Source organism: Pan troglodytes, chromosome 2 (genome assembly GCF_028858775.2).
Source record: "Pan troglodytes isolate AG18354 chromosome 2, NHGRI_mPanTro3-v2.0_pri, whole genome shotgun sequence".
Lineage (NCBI taxonomy): Eukaryota > Metazoa > Chordata > Mammalia > Primates > Hominidae > Pan > Pan troglodytes.
The window spans coordinates 6377639-6401843 of record NC_086015.1 but is presented as its reverse complement, the minus strand read 5'-3'; the positions used below and the strand labels follow the sequence as shown (position 1 = coordinate 6401843).

General features: G+C 39.4%; 1 protein-coding gene and 1 pseudogene across 3 annotated transcripts in view; both read right to left on the bottom strand.

Moving 5' to 3' along the window:
- CNTN4 (contactin 4) overlaps positions 1-24205 on the bottom strand; it is a 959696-nt gene that overhangs the window by 691851 nt on the left and 243640 nt on the right. The window lies entirely within an intron of this gene.
- LOC129143592 (adenosine 5'-monophosphoramidase HINT2-like) lies at positions 4921-20154 on the bottom strand (annotated as a pseudogene).

Below are 24205 nucleotides of genomic sequence, written 5' to 3'. Positions count from 1 at the left end.
ATCGGGTGCTCTTTGAGATCATATTCCAAGATGCTGAGACAGATGCAAGGATAAATGCTGGAGGAAAAAAGGAAAAAGTGAAGGGCAAACGTGAGCCAGAGCATTGGGGTTGGGGTTTGTAATTTTAAATAGGGTGTTAAAGGTAAACTGTATTGAAAGGTGACAGATGAGCAAACTTTAAAAAGGCAGTAAGTACCTTGAATAAGTGCTACAAAAGAAAGAGTTGAATGGCACAGTGGCATGTATGAGCCACAAAAAGAATGCTAGTCTTTACTCCAAGTGCAGTGGGAACCTAACCTCAGGGGATATCAAGGTTAACTTAAATTTCTGGCTGGCTTGATGAACTATGTTAGAAGGAACCTCTGGGTATCAATCCATTCTCCCACAAATGCAGCATCTGGGATATATGATCAGCAACCATTCTACACATTCTCCCACTTCCATCTCAAATTATAGCCCAAAACAAGTAAAGACCTTTACATTGTAATTCTCACTCGATATAAACCTGAAATTATGAAATTGCCAAGCAATGCAACAACTTTGCTATACTTAGTTTGCTGCTTTTAAATCACGCTTTTCAGGTGGAGGATAGTGAAACTTAACACTATCAATAGATTGATTGGGTTTTAAAATCTGCATGCCTAATCTTCCACCAAAAGAGGGAGGTGGGGGGATGCAGCATGTAATTTGAAAAACTGGTATATATTCACCTTCTGGTTGATAGAAATTGGGATAAATCTCTAAAATTATATCATTTTTTGGATCTATAATAAAAATTCATCAATACTGGTTAACAATAAATAACACATTCACTTACACAAAATATCAGAGGATACCTGTACTTGAAATTAGCACCATATTTAGAATAAGAAACTCATTCCACAAACTACAAACCACTTTTTCTGGTGAAAAATATGCAAATCTTTTGAATCAAATTGTCTCATTAAGCAGCTGTCATTCCAATGTTATCAGATCAAACAGGAACAAAATTAGTAGGGGGCAATTCATTACTCTGTCACCTCTCCCTCCTCTATCCATGCTCATTTCATTCTTTTGGATGTCATTACACTTGACCATGGTACTCTGGTACACTCTAACCCAGTTTTTTTGTAAGTCATTTTCATGACCATTTTATGATTTCAGGAAAACCAAAGTATGACAGTTATAAAACATTTCTCTTCAACATAATCTCATTACTGAGCTTTTTTCATTTTAATGGATTCAGGCATACTACAGAATAGCTAACACTGGGCTTGTATTAAGTGCTTTTAAAGATATTAAATATCAGAGATAAATTTTGTGACATGGGGCCTTTAGATGTGGATAACTAAGCTCTCTGCTGGCCTCAGGCTGTGAATTCAGTTGTGTGTATTAAAGAGAGCAGAGAGAATGTGAAAGCAAAATAATATTTTTTCCCCAAATTTTGGAACTAAAAGTGGTGTCGGGACTCAGTTTACCAGGGCTGGGCACTTTGTTGGCAAGGCTGTGTTCCTGCACTATCAATGAGTTCAGAGGCTCTTTGGAAAACTAATGGTAAAAACAGAGTATCAATATGGACAATTGTGTATCAAAACGATGATGACAGTATAAACAGGCCCAGACATTCTCAAGAGGGAAGTATCATTTTGCTTAGGAGAAATAATTAAAGCACTACTCTATCAGGGTGGATAAAAGAAAGGAAGCTGGTTCTAAATCAATGCAACTGTTAGTATTTCTTTTATTTTTTTAACTTTCTGACAAGTTTTGTAATTTCTACAATTAGATGCAAGGCAGGGCTCTGCTTCAGAGAAGAACCTCGTGCATTCTTGAAGATGTAAATATATTTCTAATTTCCAAGCAGGAGGAAGGAAGCATCTGGTTTCTAAGAGAACCTGGATATTCTGCTGCATGGGCTCAAATCCTGATGATAAAGCCATTACGTGTGATGGGGGGCATCCTATTCTCCCTAAAATTAGGAACATTTGTGATTTCTGGCAACTTTTATAATTGCTGCAACCTCTTGCTAATCTTTGTACAGATGAGGCTTCCTTGGAGAGCCTCCTGCTCTTCATATCAATATCTGTCATTTAATACTAGAAGAAACAATAAAGGCTGCAAAATAATAATGGCTATGATGTTTTAAAAACTGATACAAGACCAACGATAGTAATATGATTAGCACAGTGAGAGGGGAAAGTCCTACTCTCACCTGTTTTGTGAACAGGAGTTTAAAATGTTAGCTTTCCAAAACTCAAAAACAGGGACAATGCCTAGGTCTTATAACCAATAAAAATCACAATTTTGGGGCCGGGTGTGGTGGCTCATGCCTGTAATCCCAGCACTTTGGGAGGCTGAGGTGAGCAGATCACGAGTTCAGGAGTCCAAGACCAGCCTGGTCAACATGGTTAAACTGTGTCTCTACTAAAAATAGAAAAAAATAGCCGGGACTGGTGGCAGGTGCCTGTAATCCCAGCTACTCGGGAGCTGAGGCAGGAGAATCACTTGAACCTGGGAGGCGGAGGTTGCAGTGAGCCGAGATCTTGCCACTGCACTCCAACTTGGGCAACAGAGTGAGACTCCATCTCAAAAAAAAAATCACAATTTTTATGGACATGTTTCTATGCTTTAGCCTTAGGATTAGCTCAACACACAGTGAAAGTTTAATTCACCATCCAATTTTATATTATCATCTCCCTCTTCACTTCTTTACAATGCTTGAGATGTGGCTGTAAGTTACCAGAGAAGAAAACTTATTTTCTTGCTTTGTAGTCACAACCATACACTTGAACACTGCAATAGTGATCTCCTAATGCAGTCAGAGATTTTATAGTCTTGCACTTCTGTTCAGTTTTTTTTTATTATTTAAGAAAATGTGAAGGGTCCGGTTTATTCATATTTTTATCTCAAATACCATCCCTAATAGGTATTCACAGATCTCAGAGAACAGACTCAATCTGATTTAGAAATGCTTTGGAATTAGTAGTCTATTAACCTCAATAAATTTGTGGGGTGTCAAAATAAATAGCAAGAGAACTTGCACATAGGATAGGTAAAGAAAGGCAGGTTCAAGTGAAAGATGGGTTTTGAGTCCAATTGACCTACGTAAATGGCTAGACACAGCCACATATAAACTCAGACTAACTAAAACACAGATGAAACAGAAGCCTCGAAATGAGAGGTTAAAACAAAAAAAGAGGCCGGGCTCTGTGGCTCACGCCTGTAATCCCAGCACTTTGGGAGGCCGAGGTGGGCGGATCATGAGGTCAGGAGATCGAGACCATCCTAACACAGTGAAACCCCGTCTCTATTAAAAATACAAAAAATTAGCTGGGCGTGCTGGCGGGGCCCTGTAGTCCCAGCTACTCGGGAGGCTGAGGCAGGAGAATGGCGTGAACCCAGGAGGCGGAGCTTGCAGTGAGCCGAGATCGCGCCACTGCACTCCAGCCTGGGCGACAGAGCGACACTCCACCTCAAAAAAAAAAAAAAGTTTTCTAGCTGTATTTGGATAAAGTGCTGAATTGTAAAGCTATAGTGAACCACTGAGAAGGTTCATGCTTAAATACATGTAGAGGTAAGCTCAATAGAAAAATAATAGTACTTACGGATCCTGAGGCCAATCTAATGACACTCAGTAGGGCCAGATGGTTAAAGGCTGAAATAGTCCGAACGTTGTTAGGAGTTACAGAGAAAAAAAAGTTTCAATGGATTCTCTCCCTGTGTTAAAAAGATGCTAGGTGCAATGGCTCACGCCTGTAATCCCAGCACTTTGGGAGGCCCAGGCAGGTGGATTGCCTGAGGTCAGGAGTTCGAGACCAGCCTGGTCAACATGGTGAAACCCCTGTCTCTACTAAAATTACAAAAATTAGCCGGGTGTGGTGGTATGTGTCTGCAATCCCAGCTACTCGGGAGGCTGAGGCAGGAGAATCACTTAAATCCAGGAGAAGGAGGTTGCAGTGAGCTGAGATTGTGCCATTGCACTCTAGCCTGGGCAACAAGAGCAAAACTCTGTCTCAAAAAATAAAAATAAAAAAAAAGACTCATCTCAAAGCCAAGTGACATTTTTCCATCAGTAGAAAGATATTCTAACTTCACTTATCCACTGTACACCATAACTATAATTAAGATTTTCATATTTTCAAGGGCAGTTTGTGTTTTTCGTTTCATGTAAATAATCCAAAAATCTGATTGGGGAGTGGGCAGTTTAATCTTACAAATACAGCACTAGTAATTTGCCTTTGTATTTTTAAAATAAAATCTGGAAAAGCAACTTATATATATTGCAAGTCTCATTTGATAAGCTTTTCTCAAGAATAATGAATAGTTCACTTTTAGAGGTCCAGCATCTTTTTCTTCTGTAGATTAGTGTTTTTTCTGTAATTTTGTGTAGTTTTTTCATTTTGTTGTTTATGCTAGAAACTGCTTTTTATCATATAACATTTCTGTACTCATACACACACATAAACACACCACAGAGAGAAAAGTGCACAATAAATATTAGAAAATGAAGGTTCAATATAGGGAGATTCAAGAGACCACATATATTAAATCAGAGGATCATCCCACAAAGTACATATATCCTTAATATTTTGGGTTTCTACACACTGTAACTAAGCATGAATATTTTTAGTTAAAATTGTTTGAGTGCAACATATTAAACATGGTATTCTTTTAGCTCTTAAAGTTATGTGAACATAGTCAATAAGATAATGCTTACAATAAAATCTCTGAAAGAAATGGACTTTGAATCCAAGGTTTGGTAGATTTTTTTCCACTTCCGTTTATTTATTTATTTATTATTATTATTATTTTTATTATTTTTTTTTTTTGAGACAGAGTCTCGCTTTGTCACCCAGGCTGGAGCACAGTGGCGCAATCTCGGCTCACTGCAAGCTCCGCCTCCCGGGTTCAAGTGATTCTCCTGCCTCAGTTTCCCGAGTAGCTGGGACTACAGGCGCCCGCCACCATGCCTGGCTAATTTTTTGTATTTTTAGTGGAGACGGGGTTTCACCATGTTAGCCAGGATGGTCTCGATCTCCTGACCTCATGATCCGCCCACCTCGGCCTCCCAAAGTGCTGGGATTACAGGTGTGAGCCACTGCGTCCAGCCTTATTTTTTAACAAAGAGGAAAATTGTAATTAGAAAAGTATTATCATGAATGAAATGGGCACAAGTTTTTAATCAGAATCCCAGAATTTAGGTCCTGATGTTTAACATTTTGTGGATGACTTATAAAAAGACTTTACTTATATGAAACTGACAACATTATTTGATGAATTTAGTTTCCTGGATTCTCAGTTAATTAAAACGTGAAAATGTACTTTTTTCTACCTGTATAAATTCACTTTTTGGAAATTGAAATAACTAAGAAATGAAGAGGCTTTCCAAACATTGATAGGCTGCCAGTAGAGAAAGCAGTATAATTGAGAGCTAAGGTTCAAAGAACAAGCTGAAAATATCATGTAATCAAAATTGCCCAAATTCATTACGGAGTTGCCATGTTGGGTATGGATAAAATATTGTATTGTAACTTCCTTACCCCCAAAGGATAAATAAATGCTTTGAAAAATGTCTACAATGCAAAGTTAAATTGCTCCATTGTTAATATAATTTTGTAGACTAGGAAAACCGTATTTGAGGCAGAACCAAAAACAAAAATAAAACATTTTACCCTCTTTTCATCAAGCCCAACATAGACAGATTTCTGTGTTTTGTGTTTACGTTTTGTTTTATTTTTTCCTAGCATTGAAATAGGTCACTGTTTTTAAATTCAGCACTATATGTGGATGACTTTTGACTTGTACTTAGGGACAACATGGTATAATTTTTTTTTTTTTTTTAAACTCGAGAATCACACCGAGATTTGCAAGATATTCACACAAAAGAGGCAGATGGCATCTTGGAGAAGGGAATCTCACATCTCATCTCAGCCTCACTTTGGCAAGAAGCATCACCAGCGGAACGTAAGAAAGAAATATATGTACATTCTATTGTCTCTTTCTCCCACTTTTTCTCTCTTTGCATTTCCCCAATTCCTTGTTCCTTTATTATTAACTGGGTAGAACAGAGTTTGAAAAGATAAATTTGTGTTCAATGTAATTCAACATCATTAAGATTAATTTGACTGGGCCTGGAAAGCAATGGGAAACATATTCATTCAGAAATTAGAAAGTCAAGTTGAGGACAAATCATGAAGCATGCTGAATGTCAAGATCAAACTCATTACTCCAGAGAATGGGGCTGACTTTTGCCCACATGAGGGACCGAGAGGAGCTGTGTTTCAGGCAGGTTAAACGTAGGAACTACGAAGGGAGTGCAGATGAAAGAAACTGTCAGGCTGAACCAAGTAAGGTAACTTGGCATTGAGGGGAAGAAAAGAGATCCTGGATACATTATTACCTGTACTCGTTACAAGGGCTTCAAATCACATTACAGTCTTTTCTGTCATCATAAAAAAAAAATTAAACCAAAGAACAACCATAGGAGTTTCCAAAATTGAAAATTTAGAAACGTACTTAAGTTACCAGGTGAAATACACACGAAATATAAAGTATTGTATTGTAACTTCCTTATCCCCAACGGATAAATAAATGCTTTGAAAAATGTCTCCAATACAAAGCCAAATTGCACTATTATTAATATTATCTTGTGGACTATGAAAACAGTATATTTCAGAGAGAACAAAAAGTAAAATAAAGAAATGACAAGACTTGATATTGTCATGGCAATGGCCTAGATTCACCATAGAGAGGTGTCTCTTTTTAACAATAGAATTTTTTCCCTTAACTTTGTTGGAATCACTAATAAGTGCTTTCAATTACCAGGAAACTAGATTCATTGGGCCACATTTGATATAATTTTTTTCCTTTTACTTGTAATTTCCCAACTCAGTGCAATGAAGTATCCATTGACTTTATTTGCTTCATATGCAAGGCCTGCACTATAACTATTTAACTGTTCTCCGGGGACTCAACTAGATTAAAAGAGATCTAGAATGGCTCTATTGTCAACAAATGCCAGAAGGTTCTTTTGAAATGATCTAACCTCAGCTAACATTTGAGAGGTTTGTTAAAGGAAATTCTATTGTCAACACTTCCAAAGATTCCAGTAGGACCCCTTTCTCCCTGCTGTGCCAACCCTTAGGGGTCCTCGGAAATAGAAAGATTAACAACAACATAGAATAAAAACAGCAAGTGCAGCAACTATGATGATGATTATGTTGGAACTTTCCAATTTAATGAATTTCTATCTAATACTCTGCTAGGCACCTTATAAATATCCAGACAACAACTCTGAGATAAATATTATTTCCATTTAATAAAAAATGTCTCAGCGAATCAGAGGGTTAAAGTTGTACTGCCAGCTGGATTCAGCAGTAGAGTTCAAATCTAGCACTGTATGATTTCCAAAGTTAATTTAATTGAAATATACCATGTTGCCCACCCCCAAACCAAGCCCCCAACTAGACAAGGTTAAGGAGTCATATTGAAATATGATAGCACTATATCCAGGCAAAGCTCTAGCTCTTAGATGGCTGAAACATAAAGTTGCCTAGTCTGTTATAAATATGCTATTCTTCAATGATTGTTTTTTTTTGTTTGTTTTTTTGTTTTTGTTTTTGTTTTTGTTTTTGAGACGGAGTCTCGCTCTGTCGCCCAGGCTGGAGTGCAGTGGCGGGATCTCGGCTCACTGCAAGCTCTGCCTCCCGGGTTCACGCCATTCTCCTGCCTCAGCCTCCCGAGTAGCTGGGACTAGAGGCACCACTACCATGCCCGGCTAATTTTTTTTGTATTTTTAGTAGAGACGGGGTTTCACCATGTTAGCCAGGATCGTCTCGATCTCCTGACCTCGTGATCCGCTCACCTCGGCCTCCCAAAGTGCTGGGATTACAGGCGTGAGCCACCGCACCCGGCCCAATGATTGTTAAGAAGAGATCATATAACTGGAAATATGCAATAGGCATTATTTATTTTCTATTTGTAGGAAATCACCTACATTAAAGCTATAGATTATATGTTACCTTACTATTTATTGTTTCAGTCTTTGGCAGAATTACTACAGTCCATGCTTTATGAAGCTTGCTATCAATACCACCTTGAAGATTACTTTAAATTATACAGAAAGCCACTTTGAAGAGGATGCTGACCAGTTATTCTCTATCTTCGTGAAAGTCTATAAAAGGAGGAAAGATGTTAGACTTTGGTAATTTTTGTAGACAGTATCAGAGTGCAGTGAAAAGAAAAGAGTTTCCAGAGTCAGGTAAATCTGGATCTAAACTGCAGCTCCCAGGAATTACTAACTGAGACACCCTAGATAGAGATTCTACACATATAAAATATGTGAATAATAATGTCTACCTCACATGGTTGTTATATACCTTAAAAATGAGACATATAAATGACCTAGCTCCTCCATGTTGCAGAGAGAAAAGTTGCAGTCTTGGGAGTCAGAAAGATTAGTTCTAACAGCATGTTTACCAATTACTAATTGTAGTCTTAACCTAGTAGGGCATTTTAGAACTTCTGAGACCTGGTTTTCTAATCTTTATGAAAAACAAAACACCTGCTTTAGAGGAAGAAGAGAGATGACAGGCTTAGCCTAGTCCTGGCACTTGGTAAACAACCAATGAATGTTACTTCCCTCCCATTACATAGGAGACATTTGAAAAATACTAGTTTATTTTCTTTAGTAACACTGAAAAATATTTTACCACAAGGTGCTAAAAACTTGGCTTACAAATGGAGAGGTGCAGTATGAAGATACTTTGACATTTTACCACATAAGAGAAGCAGCCAGGCTTTGACTGGTTCAGATATAGATACCTACAATAATTCAATCCAATTAATGGATCATAAGATCCTCCTGTAGAAACCTGGAACATTATCTCAGCAGATACATGAAAAATAAGAAAATATAAAGAAAAAGGAAAAAAAAAACAGTCTGTAATGTTCTTCAATTGCTTTATTTAGGCTTTATGTGAAGAATCTTATAATAGTTGTTCTCCCTAAAAGTCTTCCCCTGTTTTCATTATTTATGTATGTATTGACTGATTGATTGTTTTTTGGGAGAGAGCAGTTTTATTAACATCACAACTTCCCTTTTTCTCTTTCCCATCCAAGCACCCAGGTCTAGGGTCCTTGGTCAGTTCAAAGGTTAAAGCTGGAGGCCACTGGAGCTGTCAGCTCCCAAGTAAGTGAATGTGCAGGTAATTTACGGATTGTTCACCCAGCTTCTCATCATTGATCTCAAGTTGGTATCCATCTCCTAGGCCCTCAGCCCTTGCTATCTTCTTACACACAAGGAGTAGGTGTCCAAGAAGCTGCTGTCTTCTTCTTCAGCCTGGTTAATCCGAGGAATGGGCTGCTTAGGAATGACCAGAAAGTGCACAGGAGCCTAGGGAGCCACCTCAGGGAACACAAGACACTACTAGTCCTCATATAGGATGTAGGCTGGGAGGCGATGGTCCAGGATCCCACAGAAGATGGTTGGGGCTACACCCCTAGGAATTGCCCGCTGGGCCTTGGTCATTTCATTCCCAGCAGCCACACCTACAGCTCCTCAGATGTGTGCCGCGCAGCCCTGGGGCCGCCATGGCTCTGCAGAGGGCACAACCCAGCTGCCAGCACCACGGCCACCACCATCTTGCCAGAGCTGGCATAAACTCCTTCTCTTGTTGTTAGAATAATGTTAGAAATCCTTTACATGGAATATAGGGACCCCTGATAGATCTGGGCCCTGCCTCATTCTCAAGCCACTCTCCTTACCTGCTGCACTTAGTAATACTTGGTTCCTTACAGTTTTTTGAATGCACCTAGTTCATGCCTATGCTGGTCCCACTCCCTGGAATGCTTGATCAACCTGGTCAACTCTTACACCTCCTTTTTTCTACTTAAATGGAACTTTTCCTAGACCCCTCCAACTCAGGTCTTTCTATAGTTTCTGTGTTTCTGCTGACCATAAATCACGTATCTATATTACAATTTTAATATGTATTTAAGTAATTATTTGTTTCACATCTGTCTCACATCCTGTGGAATTACAGAGCTAATGAGAACAATGTGTCTATCCTGCTCCCTCACAGATTCGCAGGGCCTATCAATAAGCTCACTGCTCAATGTCTACACACTGAATGAAGTCACTAATGCTACGGCCACACAATAGTACAAGAGAAGTTATTTCTTCAGCTTTTTTAGGTAGAAAATATTTTTATTTTATAAAAGTAAAATTTTTTTATAGCAGCAGAACATGTAATTTCCAGCCTAATAACTCAGCTCTTATTCCAATACAGTTGGATAAACACATTAGGTAATCAATTTCTCCTTTTTAGTGTGGGCTGAATGTATGAGCTAACAATGCCAAAGTCACAGAATGACCCCAGGGTATAGTACAGAGCAGGGTTTCTCAACCTTGACACTTGACATCTTTGGCCAGATGATTCTTTCTTGTACAGGCCATCTTCTGCATTGTGGGATGCTTAGCAGCATACTTGGCCGCTACCCACTGGTTACAAAATAGCACCTATCCTCCAGTGTTGACAACTAAAAATGTCTCCAGACACTACCAAGTATCTCCTGAGGGACAAAATTGCCCCTGGTTGAAAAGCACTGAGTTAGAACAACTGTATTAATACAAATTCCTTGTGCTCATTGAGTTGCAAACCAAGGTGGGTGAGGTTAATACAGGTACACACATAGAGTTATGTTCTAGGAAGGAGATACAGAGAAAATGCTATTAAGATTAAAGAAGAATCTCTCCTCCTTTAAGAATTTAGCATCTCATCATGTATTGTCTAATACAATTTATATCATGACCATGATACAAGTCACTTCCTTACTTACTTTATGAACTGCTTAAGAAAAGCAACAATACATTGTGCAATACCCACAAAAGAGCCACAGTGAACATTTATGACAATCAGTATTCTGACTCATTACACTAGAGGAAATCCTGAACCCCACACCACTCTTTCAGACAGGTAAACAATGAGGATTTACAAATTTTTTAAATCCCAGTGATATGGTAAGGATCTGTCTCCCCACCTAAATCTCATCTTGAATTGTAATCCCCATAATCCCCATGTGTCAAGGGAGAGACCAGGTGAAGGTAGCTGAATCATGGGGGTGGTTTTCCGCATGCTGTTCTCCGGATAGTGAGAGAGTTCTCATGAGATCTAATGGTTTTATGAGGGGCTCTTCCCCCTTTGCTTGGGAATTCTCCTTCCTGCTTCCCTGTGAAGAAGGTTCCTTGCTTCCCCTTAGCCTACCTGCATGATTTTAAGTTTCCTGAGGCCTCCCCAGCCATGCTGAACTGTGAGTTAATTAAGCCTCTTTCCTTTATAAATTACACAGTCTCGGGAAGTTCTTTATAGCAGCATGAAAATGGACTAATACAGCCAGTTTTCAGTATTATGCAATATTGTGTTCATATTTCATTGGGCAAACATATTATAGAAGACTGAAATATGGACAAAATTATATTTTTTCAGTATTTCCAGTTCACTGAAAGATGAAATAGAATTGTTTAAGGGATGGGGGGAGCGAAAGGAAAACCCTAAGGATTCCAGAAACATTTTTAAACTGAACAGTAAAATTTTTTTTTACTACTAAAAATAAGGGAATAAAAATTAATCATTAATTTATGCTCAAATTGACCTTCTGTTTAGAAGTTCTCAAACAGAATAGATTTCTCTTGCAATCTCCTACTCTTTACCATCCTGTTCCAATGTCACCTCTCCTGTGACGTTTTCCATTTACTTCATGCTTCAAATAACACAGGTCTAATCACAATAAATAGTCATAATCTGTTCATATGACAGAAAATATGTAAAAGTGCTTATGAGAAGATCTGGCAGATAATGCCTGGTAGTTTTTTCCTTCTAAGTCTGTAGATTAAGACGAATAATCTGTTCATCTGGTTTTCACTCTGCTTTGACTACTATTTCCTTTGAAACAAGGTTGTGCTTAACAGTATACTGCACAATACTTAGAATTTGGTAGAAACTCCAAAATATCTGCTCAGCAAGTGAAGGAATTAGTGAATAAACAATCATATATACGGCCAGGCGCAGTGGCTCACGACCCTAATCCCAGCACTTTGGGAGGCCGAGGCGGGTGGATCACGAGGTCAGGAGATAGAGACCTTCCTGGCTAAGACGATGAAACCCTGTCTCTACTAAAAATACAAAAAATTAGCAAGGCGTGGTGACGGGCGCCTGTAGTCCCAACTACCCTGGAGGCTGAGGCAGGAGAATGGCGTGAATTCGGGAGGCAGAGCTTGCAGTGAGCCTAGATCCTGCCACTGCACTCCAGCCTGGGCGACAGAGCGAGATTCTGTCTCAAAAACAAAACAAAACAAAATCATATACACATGATTTCAGTTAAGCACATGCTAGTTTGGATTTGACTCAGTCTTAAGGTAGAAAATGATTTGTTTTAAATCATACCAATAAAAATCCCTCCATGTTTATATAACTTCTATCAGAAACTACAATTGTTTATAACAGATACAAGACCAATTCCAGATAGGAACTCCTAAGTGAACACTGGAGTATTACACTATATATATAAAATGTATGTTGTGCATTATACGTTGTAATAATTACATAGCTGTATGCGGTTCTCTCCAATCAGAAAATAAGCCCATCTGTAAAAACTAAGTTGACTCTACTGTAGACTCATATCCAGCTAATTAAATGGTGCAGATGTATCTTTGGGGCATCGAATCTTACAAAGTTACCATTTTATCATATGAGAGGGCTGTCATAGGTTGATTAAAATCTGCAAATAAATATTTACAATACTTCATTTGGAGAAGACAATTGTTTTACTTGGATGAGGCGAAAAGGCTCAGAATGATTAAAATATTTGATATAACTATGACATATTTATAAATCTACCAGTAGCGCCTAACCACAACTGGAGGCCAGGAAAAAGTACACTCTGCAGAGGCTCACGTAATTGTGAGAGAGAAAACCTCATTCTCCTGCATACACAGCCTGCACCGGACTAGCCATATTTCTTCATTCATGACATCCTCTGGTATTTTATAAAAAGAACTTAGTCTCCTTGATCAAGTAACTATATTGGAATAAAAAATAATTTCTACAAAACTCCAGCATAGTAGTTCATTATATATAACCAATAAATTGACATTAATAATACCGTTTTAGCTGCATGATGAAAAATGACTATGCACTTTAGTACTGATTTGTGTTGCCATTATTTGCCATTAATTCTCACTTATACATGCTAATAGGAAAAGCAATGGCGTGGGGAATATGAAATAGTAGATCATCTAAAATCATTTTTAATTGGCTCTGGAAAGCATGTCCTCCTTATTTTCCCCTCAGCAAGTTTACACTATTAATTGTTCAGTTTTGATTACAATTAAAACTTATTCCAGTCACCAAGAGCATTCTAGATGCCAGAGGTAAGTAAAGAGAATGATCATTTTGCTATAGCTTAATCCTAAATATATTAAATGCTTCAGGAAATAAGAAAAGAATATTTGCTGAGTGCTTCCTATGCCAAGCACTGGTTAAGTGCTTTTAAATATGCTGTCATTTCATCCATATTATCCTGCGAGGTAGGTGTTACTGTCTGCATGTTGTAGTTGCAAAAACGGAGGCTCGAAATGGAAAGCTTACTCAAGGTCACAGAAACTACCAAAACATTCCTCAAACTGTTAAGTGGACTGTGATATACATCTTAAATAGATAGAAATATTGTATCCTTTTTTTGTCAAGTATCCTACAGATAAGGCTAGAAGAAATTGTTAGAAATCAAAAGAAATGGTTTTGCTGCAGTTGACTTCCCCTCATCCACACTAAGTAAAATGTCACATGGGGTACACAGGTGTTCCCAATCCACTGATGCTGCTGCATACGGTTTATAAAACCAAACGATAAGTGTAGAATTCACATATTACATAAAAGACAGTAGCTGGAGTTATTTTAAAAACTTCTAAATGAAATATGATGTATTCTGTAGAGTATTATTTTGGAAATTCATTGAGTACCCCAGTATTTAAATTTACAGGCATTAAAGCCTGATACCAAATACATACAGGATTAAGAAGATGATAGCAATTTATAGCAGTTAATCAAAGCTAAATTACGTGTTGCAGGATCATATAATTGGAATTGGACACTATTTATTTTTGCATTGAGAAAGGACACAGACTGCTCACTGGAAAGGTCCTTAATAAATCTAAGTTTTATTCTCATCAGTCTCCTTAAGCCCAAGTTACTCATCTTGCTGCTGAAAATATACTCTCACCTGTCAAAATTTTAGTATCAATCAACACTCTCTCTGCAGCCTGGATTTTGCTTTGCAAAAGCTTGGCTGGAAAATAGATAAATCTGTTTCTGTGTATGTTTATGTTTACAATACCTACTAGAGCTGAAAACTAGACAGCGATAGTGAATTAAGGCTACGTATGCAGTGATTTTCAGTAAAGTGAACAAAACAGCATGGAATCGACATAATAAATATTAGTCCCTTAAGTTGGTATAACAGAATCACCAGAATCTAGCTTTTAATTCCAACACTGTTACAAACTATATTGTCCTTAAGCAAGTAACCCACCTAAACTGAAGTTCATTTTGTTCAGGTCTGAAATAAGAAGGTAGACTATTAATTTCTATTCTGAAAAGTACAGTGATTCTGGATATGAAAACAGTATCTTAACGTCATTGCTACTTAAGTACGGTTTGTGGGTCACCAGCATCAGGATCACCTAGGTCTTGGTTAGAAACGCACAATCTCAGGTACCATACAGGCTTCCTAGGGCAGAATCTGCATTTGTAACAGGATTCCTAAGTGGTCTGTAAGCGCTTTTAAGTTTGAGAAGTACTGGTCTAGTTATCAAGTTGTAATAATAAACAACACCATACCATCTAATCTGCATAAATCTTATTGTGTTGACAATCCTGGAATTTCTAGTAAAAATGGCTAGTGCTAGTCTTTAACAGTATCTAAATGTCTCTTATAAAAATTTATTCTTAGTTAAGAAGCTAGATATTCCAAAAAAGGCCAAAGCCAAAGACAGCATCTATTCCCTTATCCCTCCTTTTTTAAGCTGTAAAGCACTTTGCCTGTAATAAGTTCCTGACCAGAGCTGAAAAAAGACAGCAACTGTGTCAGAGGTATTTGAACAAGAGCAACTCCATCTTGAGTAGGGGCTGGGTAAAATAAGGCTAAGATCTACTGGGCTGCATTCCCAGGAGGTTGGGCATTCTTAGTCACAGGATGAGATAGGAGGTTGGCATAAGATACAGGCCATAAAGACTTTGCTGATAAAACAGGTTGAAGTAAAGAAGCTGGCTGAAATCCACCAAAACCAAGATAGTGAAGAGAGTGACCTCTGGTTGTCCTCACTGCTCATTATACGCTAATTATAAACCATTAACATACTAAAAGACACTCCCACCAGCGCCATGACAGTTTACAGATGCCATGGCAACATCAGGAAGTTACCCTATATGGTCTAAAAAGGGGAGGAACCCTCAGTTCCAGGAATTGCCCATCCCTTTACTGGAAAACTCATGAATAATCCACCCCTTGTTTAAAATATAATCAAGAAATAACCATAAAAATGGGAACCCAGCTACACATGCCACTGCTCTGCCTATGGAGTAGCCATTCTCTTATTCCTTTACTTTCTTAATAAAATTGCTTTCACTTTATGGACTCTTCTCGAATTCATTCTTATGTGAGATCCAAGAACTCTCTCTTAGGGTCTTGATCGGGACCCCTTTCCACTAACAACTGTTCTCCCCACCAATAGCTAGAAACGACATAAGCAACAGGAAATGGAAACGCCGATACCTGTATTGGATTTTCTTTGATACAAGATTAGCAGTCAGGAAACACTGAGCCAATCAAGGTAAAAAGCACCCAGGCAACAACTGAGGGGAGGTCTAGAAGGCAGGAAGGAAGTGGCTTCCCGGTGTTGTTATATACTAACCAGGGATAAACCCTGCCCCTGCTACAATTTGAATTAGATTACAATTGAGCATTGATGGCAATTTTCTGAATGTATTTTAAAAATCTTTGGGTTCTCTGCCAAGAATGCAACTCTTTATCTTAGGAGGTCCTGGTTTTTCCTTGTACTAAAAACTGTTTGGAGCAGGAGATTTTTCTCACTGTGGAATCTCTGGTTAGGATACAGAGACCCAATCCAGTGGGTCATGTTAGTCCAGAGCTAGGATGGCCAGTATCGACTGAATACATACTAAGGTAGAAAGAAGAAACTGCAAAGATGAAAGAAAATACCTTCAGGGGTTGGAGGAGGGCGCAGGAGGGGGTTGGGGAAGAAGAGAGAATGCTAAGTGCCACAGGGTCCCTGAAATAGGTCCCAGAAATACAGAAAGGTAACCTTTGCTCCTGACCTGAACAAAGCTGTACTTCATAGCTGTAAGTTCTATGAGATTCCTTGTATCCTTCAGATAAACTAAATTCTTGTTCGGACTAAATTAAGAGGGTTTCTGTTTCTGACAACTGAGATTTCTTGGCCAAGACATTGATCGAATGTGTGCAATGACATTATATTTATGCTCCATATTTTTACACAGACCAAAAGTTCCTTGAGATCAACATTGTAATTTTAGCTCATTGATTGACTCGCTAGGTGATCTTGAGCAAAATACCTTCAGTTCTTTACTATTCTGTATTACTGTCCTTAAACACGAACAAAATTCTATCACTATGCTTTGACACAGGTCAGAAGTTAGGAGAAATGCTGAAGCTACTTGAGAAATAGGCATACTGCGCATAATTCAAGGATGTTACTAAGCAGATGCTAGCTTGGGGGCATTCACAGCAGTTCTGGCAACTTTAAATAGCTAATACAGCTTCTGAGGCTGCCCAGCTACTGACACAACAGGGCTTATCCACTGAGAGGCTATGACTCACTTATTCTCCCAACTCCTGGATGTAATCTGACACAATGTATCCCCAAGACACTTCCTGCTGCTAATGCTCCTATTTCTGTCTTGGAGCCTTTTAATTTGTATTTTCCTCAAATGGTTTATGCCTGCTTGTCAAGTGGGATTCTCACCTCACTTAGAACTCCTGGCTCTTTGATAAGGAAGAGTAGGTGGCAGGGAGAGCTGGCATGCCACAGAAACCCATGTAAGCAATCAACAGCTTACTTACAGCCAAGTGTGATTTTTTTTTTCTGCAATACCAGCTGAAAGCACTACAGCACAACTGCCTGCTGCTAGTATCTGACTCTCATACACAAAGTCCCTATTAGTACTTCACTGCAAATAGTTGCTCTGATATCACTCTGGTGGGCGCATTTCTTGAAGCCTACTTATGTAACTCCTTTCACTTAAGGTTCAAAATATTCAGGTTTTTCTTTTCTTTTCTGATGGAGTCTCGCTCTTGCCACCCAGGTTGCAGTGCAGTGGTGCGATCTTGGCTCACTGTAACCTCCGCCTCCCAAGTTCAAGCGATTCTCCTGCCTCAGCCTCCTGAGTAGCTGGGATTACAGGCACCTGCCACCACACCTGGCTAATTTTTCTACTTTTAGTAGAGATGGGGTTTTGCCACATTGGCCAGGCTGGTATTGAACTCCTGACCTCAGGTGATCCGCCTGCCTCAGCCTCCCAAAGTGCTGGGATTACAGGCATGAGCCACCATGCCCAGCCCAAAATACTCAGTTCTTATTCAACTGTAGCAATATGGAAGTGATTATGAATTCTGACCCTGGAGTCAAGATAGAACTGAATGGGAATCCCAACTCTGCTACAGATTTACACTGAGATATTGGGAAGCTTATGTAACCACTCTGAACTTACGGTTTTTTAATCAACAAGATGAAGAGATGCCATGAGATGTTGGAACCTACTTTAGGTTACGTCATAAGAAAATGTGTTTATAAGGATTAGGAAAGTACCTAGTATTTCATATGTGCTCTAAATATATAAGCTGTCATCATTACCATCAAGTGAGGACTCCTTTATGTTTTTTTTGTTTGTTTTGTTTTTGTTTTTTTTGAGATGGAGTCTTGCTCTGTCGCCCAGGCTGGAGTGCAGTGGCGCAATCTCGGCTCACTGCAAACTCCACCTCCCGGGTTCCCGCCATTCTCCTGCCTCAGCCTCCCGAGTAGCTGGGACTACAGGCACCCGCCATCGCACCCGGCTAATTTTGTTTTTGTGTTTTTAGTAGAAACGGTGTGTCCAGAATTGGTGGGTTCTTGGTCTCGCTGACTTCAAGAATGAAGCTGCAGACCCTCACGGTGAGTGTTACAGTTCTTAAAAGATGGTGTGTCCAGAGTTGTTCATTCCTCCCATCCGGAGTTGCTCATTCCTCCCGTCCGGAGTTGCTCATTCCTCCCGGTGGGTTCGTGGTCTCGCTGGCCTCAGGAGTGAAACTGCAGACCTTCCCGGTGACTGTTACAGCTCTTAAGGACATAGCTCTTAAGGGCAGTGCAGACCCAAAGAGTGAGCAGCAGCAAGATTTATTGCAAAGAGCAAAAGAACAAAGCTTCCACAATGTGGAAGGGGACCAGACCCGGTTGCCACTGTGGGCTCGGGCAGCCTGCTTTTATTCCCTTATCTGACCCCACCCACATCCTGATGATTGGTCCATTTTATAGAGAGTTGATTGGTCTGTTTTGACAGGGTGCTGATTGGTGTGTTTACAATCCCTGAGCTAGACACAGAGTGCTGATTGGTGCATTTACAATCCTCTAGCTAGACATAAAAGTTCTCCCAGTCCCCACCAGATTTCCTAGATACACAGTGCTGACTGGTGCATCCACAAAACCCGAGCTAGACACAGTGCTGATTGGTACATATACAATCCTCCCGCTAGACATAAAAATTCTCCCCGTCCCCACTAGATTAGCTAGACACAGAGCACTGATTGGCGCGTTTACAAACCTTGAGCTAGACAGTGCTGATTGGTGCATTCACAATCCTTTAGCTAGACACAAAAGTTCTCCAAGTCCCCACTAGATTAGCTAGGCACAGAGCACTGATTGGCACGTTTACAAACCTTGAGCTAGACAGAGTGCTGATTGGTGCATTCACAATCCTTTAGCTAGACACAAAAGTTCTCCAAGTCCCCACTAGATTAGCTAGACACAGAGCACTGATTGGTGCATTTACAAACGTTGAGCTAGACACAGAGTGCTGATTGGTGCATATACAATCCTCCAGCTAGACATAAAAGTTCTCCAAGTCCCCATCAAAAACTCAGATGCCCAGCTGGCTTCGCCTAGTGGATCCCCTGCTCCCCACCAGTCCCGCACCGTGCACCTGCACTCCTCAGCCCTTGGGCGGTTGATGGGACTGGGTGCCACAGAGCAGGGGGTGGCACCCGTCGGGGAGGCTCCAGCCATGCCGGAGCCCACCGTGGGGGAGCTGGGGCTTGGCGGGCTGCAGGTCCTGAGCCCTGCACCAAGGGGAGGCAGCAGAGGCCCGGTGAGAATTTGAGCACAGCACTGGCGGGCTGGCACTGCTGGGGAACCTGGCAACCCCTCCGCCCCTGTTGGCCCAGGTGCTAAGCCTCTCGCTGCCAGGGGCTGGCTGTGCCGGCCTGCCGCTCTGAGTGTGGGGCCCGTGGAGCCTGCACCCACCGGGAACTCCAGCTGGCCTGCGAGCGCTGCGCAGCCCCGGTTCCCGCCCGAGCCTCTCCCTCCACACCTCCCCACGAGCAGAGGGAGCCGGTTCCGGCCTCGGGCAGCCCAGAGAGGGGCTCCCACAGTGCAGCAGCAGGCTGAAGTGTTCCTCAAGTGCGGCCAGAGTGGACACCTTGGCCTGAGGAGGTGCCCACAGTGAGCGAGGGCTGCTAGCACACTGTCACCTCTCAACAGGGTTTCACAGTGTTAGCCAGGATGGTCTCAATCTCCTGACCTCATGATCCACCCACCTGGGCCTCCCAAAGTGCTGGGATTACAGGCATGAGCAACCGCACCAGGCCTGTTTGTTTTTATTAGTATGAATTGATAAATCATAATTGTATACACTTATGAGTAAAATGTGATGTTTTGATATATGTAAAAATCAAAAATGATTAAACCGAGCTAATTAACATATCTATCACCTCACCTCTATTTTGTGGTGAGACATTTGAAATTTACTCTTAGGTAAATATACATTATTATTGATTATAGTCACCTTGCTATGCAGTAGATCTCAAAACCTATTCCTCTTGTCTATACATGAAACTTTGTACCTTTTGACCAACAATCCCCCATTCCCTCCCCCTCTCAACCCCCAACCTCAGTAACCATCATTTTGCTACTTCTGTGAGTTCAGTTTTTTCAGATTTCATAAACAGTAGTCCCCTCTTATCTATGGTTTGCTTTCTGGAGTTTGTTGATGCAGTCAACCACATTCCAAAAATATTAAATGGGAAATTCCAGAAATAAAGAATTCATAAGTTTTAAATTCTACACCATTCCGAGTAGCGTGAAGAAATCACACTCTGTCCTACTCCACGGGGAATGTATCTACCTCAGATAAAGGGGGATAAGTGAGATCATACATATTTACTTTCTGTTTTCAAAGCATGAGAACTCTGTTCTCTTTTTCTTTCAAATACAACTAAGTATCATCCACTTCTTTAATGCGAGTAAGGTCACCCTTGTCCCATCTTTGAGGAAGAAAAAAAAATTGTGGAAAAGTACGTTCTCTCCTTCTGCATGCTGAACATCAAGACTTTGGTTTTGTGTGAATCTGTGCCACTTTTAACCAAACATTTCTGCGCCTAAGTTTCCTGCACTATAAAATGAGATTTGGTCTAGATGTTATCTGGGGTACATTTTACTTATGGTGTTCTATGCGTTCACTCTTCCTAGTTTGACTATTAGATGATCTCACATTCATGGCAGAAGTTGTACGATATAGTTCTCCAATTATGGAGAACTATAACTGTGACTTCTCTAAGACATGTTTAGTCCCTGACCTTTGCTATAAACAGAACTTGAGCTTCAGCAGTCAATATGGTTGAAGCAAACTCAATATAGGAACTTTTACAAACACAGAATCACAAAAACAAGGAACCAGTACATTGTACAGAAATTAAGGTATATATTTTGGGCCATTTTCATTGCAGACTATATCATGTGTTGGGAGGCTGCATTAATCAGAATTATTTAGGCTGTGCTAGAGTAATCCAGGAATGTAGCAAATGGCTTCAAACATTAGTTTTCTCTCATGCATATTTCTTACTCATGCATAATCTGGTACCATTTGCCTGCTTTGCTCCCCATTTTCCTTTGTTACATTTGCCTTGCTTAAATTTTCGTTGGTTAGTGAGACATTTAGATAGTTCCTGATTAAATTCAATGTATAAGCATCAATTAAATATTGACTGAGAGCTATTCATTTCTCGCTACTTCATGAACAAAAACTTAATGAAGAGACATTACAAGGTATTTAGGCCCTCAGTGAATAACAGCTTTAGAAGTGCCTAGAAAAAAGAACCACTCCTAAAATTCTACTCTATTTTTTTCTTTATTTAAGTATACTAATTATGTATTTATCTTACACTAGTACAGAGCACTTTACAGCAATTTCCTGGCCCTTTTGTTCAGAATTATTAGCATCAGGACAAATCTGTCCTTGTGTACTTTTTGATGCTCCTTTTGTTTCACTGCCATCAACCACTTGGTGGAAGCTTTTATTTTCCTGTTATTTTTCTCCCTGTGGAGTAAAGATGAGGTTAAGAAGATTATTCAGCAGCTGTGTCCAATCACCTGCTCTCCTAATCCTTGTTTTTTACACTCTTAAAGAACACTGCTGGGGATACCTTAGGTTCTGTCATTACCAACAGGGTTAATCCTGTACTTCCCTAAGACTTGGCATCTACCTACTTTGAAGACAGCTGTGACTATGGCTCTCCTTTTAAAACTTCATTCTCCTAGCAAGGATCTAGTTAGATTTCATCTTATCTCTAATCTTTTATTTCAAAGGTGGATGAAAAGTAAAACAACCACGATGACTTCTCTAAGACACATTTCGTCCCTGACCTTTGAGACAAGTGCCTGTCTCACTTCAAAATAGATCTTCACGGCAAGGGAGGATTGCTCTAAGTCTGTTCCCTGTCCCTCACAGGCTCAGAGATATGTTAATATCATCCTGTTGTGTGCTATTTCATCCTGTTCATATAAAGTTGACTGTTGTTTCTCTTCAATTTCAGGGCACCAATCCTCAGGTTTAAGCTCCTCCAATTTCTCTAGCTTGTTTCGGGTTGTTTCAATATTCTCAATGTGTTATATAGGTCCACTAGTACTCCAAGATCTTAGTTCACTTTGCACTGGTATGTCTCCACTGGGTAAGATTATCTGAGTCCACGTGTTTGCAAAATCAGAGCTATGCTAATATTCTGCAGATAGTCCATCATTCCCTACAAGCTTGGATTTTTCATAAATTTTCTCTACAAGTTCAAACAAATGTATCATTTTTACATTTTCCTTAAAATTTTCATGGATAAAACATGAACTGACAGCAATTCATTGGCAACCCAGGTAATATCTGTCAGTACATCTTTGACTGTGTTGCTGAAATCACGGAGTCTGAGTCTGAGACCACTTTTAAAGAGGATACTCTAAAGGGAATTACACTGTGTTCTTCTGGGTGACTTATGAAGTTTACAGTCCTTCATTTCACGTGCAGTTAGAAGGGTTATCGTGACTAAATGTTCTAAAGACTATTTTGCAATTTTGAAGAGCTACTATGTGTCTTAGTTTAAACATGAAAAGGTTAAAAATGCACCCTAATTTCTTTATGTAAAAGGCAGTAGTGCAGGCTGGCTTCAGAAGGTTATGTGAAAAAAAAATATGTCAACAAGCACTTTGTTAATATTAACTCTTGAGACCCTTAAAATGGCAAACATAATTGCATTCATTTCTAGGTATAATAAGATAGGATGGTTCTTTATATACAGGTGCATATAAAATATTGCAAGCCAAACCAGTTCGGGTAAAACGTTTATTGCAATAATGTAAATTTTAAAAGATTTCAGCTGGAAATAATTAAAGAATCAAATATTACAGTACTGGGGACAAAGTTGTATCTTTCCTAAAAGCTCATCAGATTTAAACTTGCTTAGCTTGGAGAAGAGAATGCATTTATCTAAGGCATATAGTTTCAACTTCTCATTTTATAGATGGGGAAGCTTGAGCCCAAGAAAGTTTAATGACTTGTCTAACGTGACACAATTGATTAATATCAAAATGGAAAGAAGACAAGAGACCTGGTATTAATTCTTGTTTTTCTTCCTATTAGTTCATATTAAGATATGAGTCATAGGGTTAAAAGAGCATTGTGGATAATGCAACTTGAATAATTTTTTATAGGCTAGGAAGCTGATGTTAGAAACTTCCAGTTTTGAAAACATAATGAACCCAGCTAATATAGATCAATGACCACCTAAAGGCACAGAAAAATAATGAATAAAATATAAGTAAAACAATTAAAAAAAAATCTATCAAGTTTAAGGAAAGGAAATGGAATGCTGAAGGTCTTATAAAGGAACAAAGGAACTGAAGACTCTGCAGTAAGTTTCAGTTAATGTGGTGGTGGTTCAGGGACAGGGTGGTTCTCGCTATAGGCCTGAGGGCTGGTGAGCCAGGGTTTTGATGTCTAAGGAGGGACAGGAGACATAGTCTTCCAAGCACAGGGAATTATATCTAAAGTCCCTATATAAAACACAGATTCCCTAAATCCATGAAAAGAAGCTAGAAAAATGATGCAAATGGCCTCAACAAGAAGTGAGGAATTCTGTTGTCTTTGGACTCAACAAGACCCCTGTAAGAAATAAAAACCTCACAGCTGGGCCAAGCGTAAGTGTATGATCTAATTTACTCTACTTATAAAATGCAAGAAGTTAACAAAAACTGATATGTGACCTTTCATATCCTAAAGACTCAGTAAAAGCAAAAGCAGAACCACTCTTGGGGAATGCTGTCACAACACAGAGTTCACAACATTCCCAAAGAAACGAAGTAGTTCACTAAGGTGGGCTCAAACTATCAAATTACAAACTATATGTGGAAAGAAAAACTACCATGAAAAAATTCAGTTGGCACAGTAAAAGAAACATACAGTATAAGCACTAAAAATAATAAAAGATTAATGAACATGAGGAGAAATTAAGAGTATGTAAAATAATTACAAATAAAAAGGAACTGAATCCATGATAAAGCAAGAAAACATGACTTAAAAAAAAGATAAACCAAAAAGAGCTTCTAAAAATTAAAACAAGAAATTAA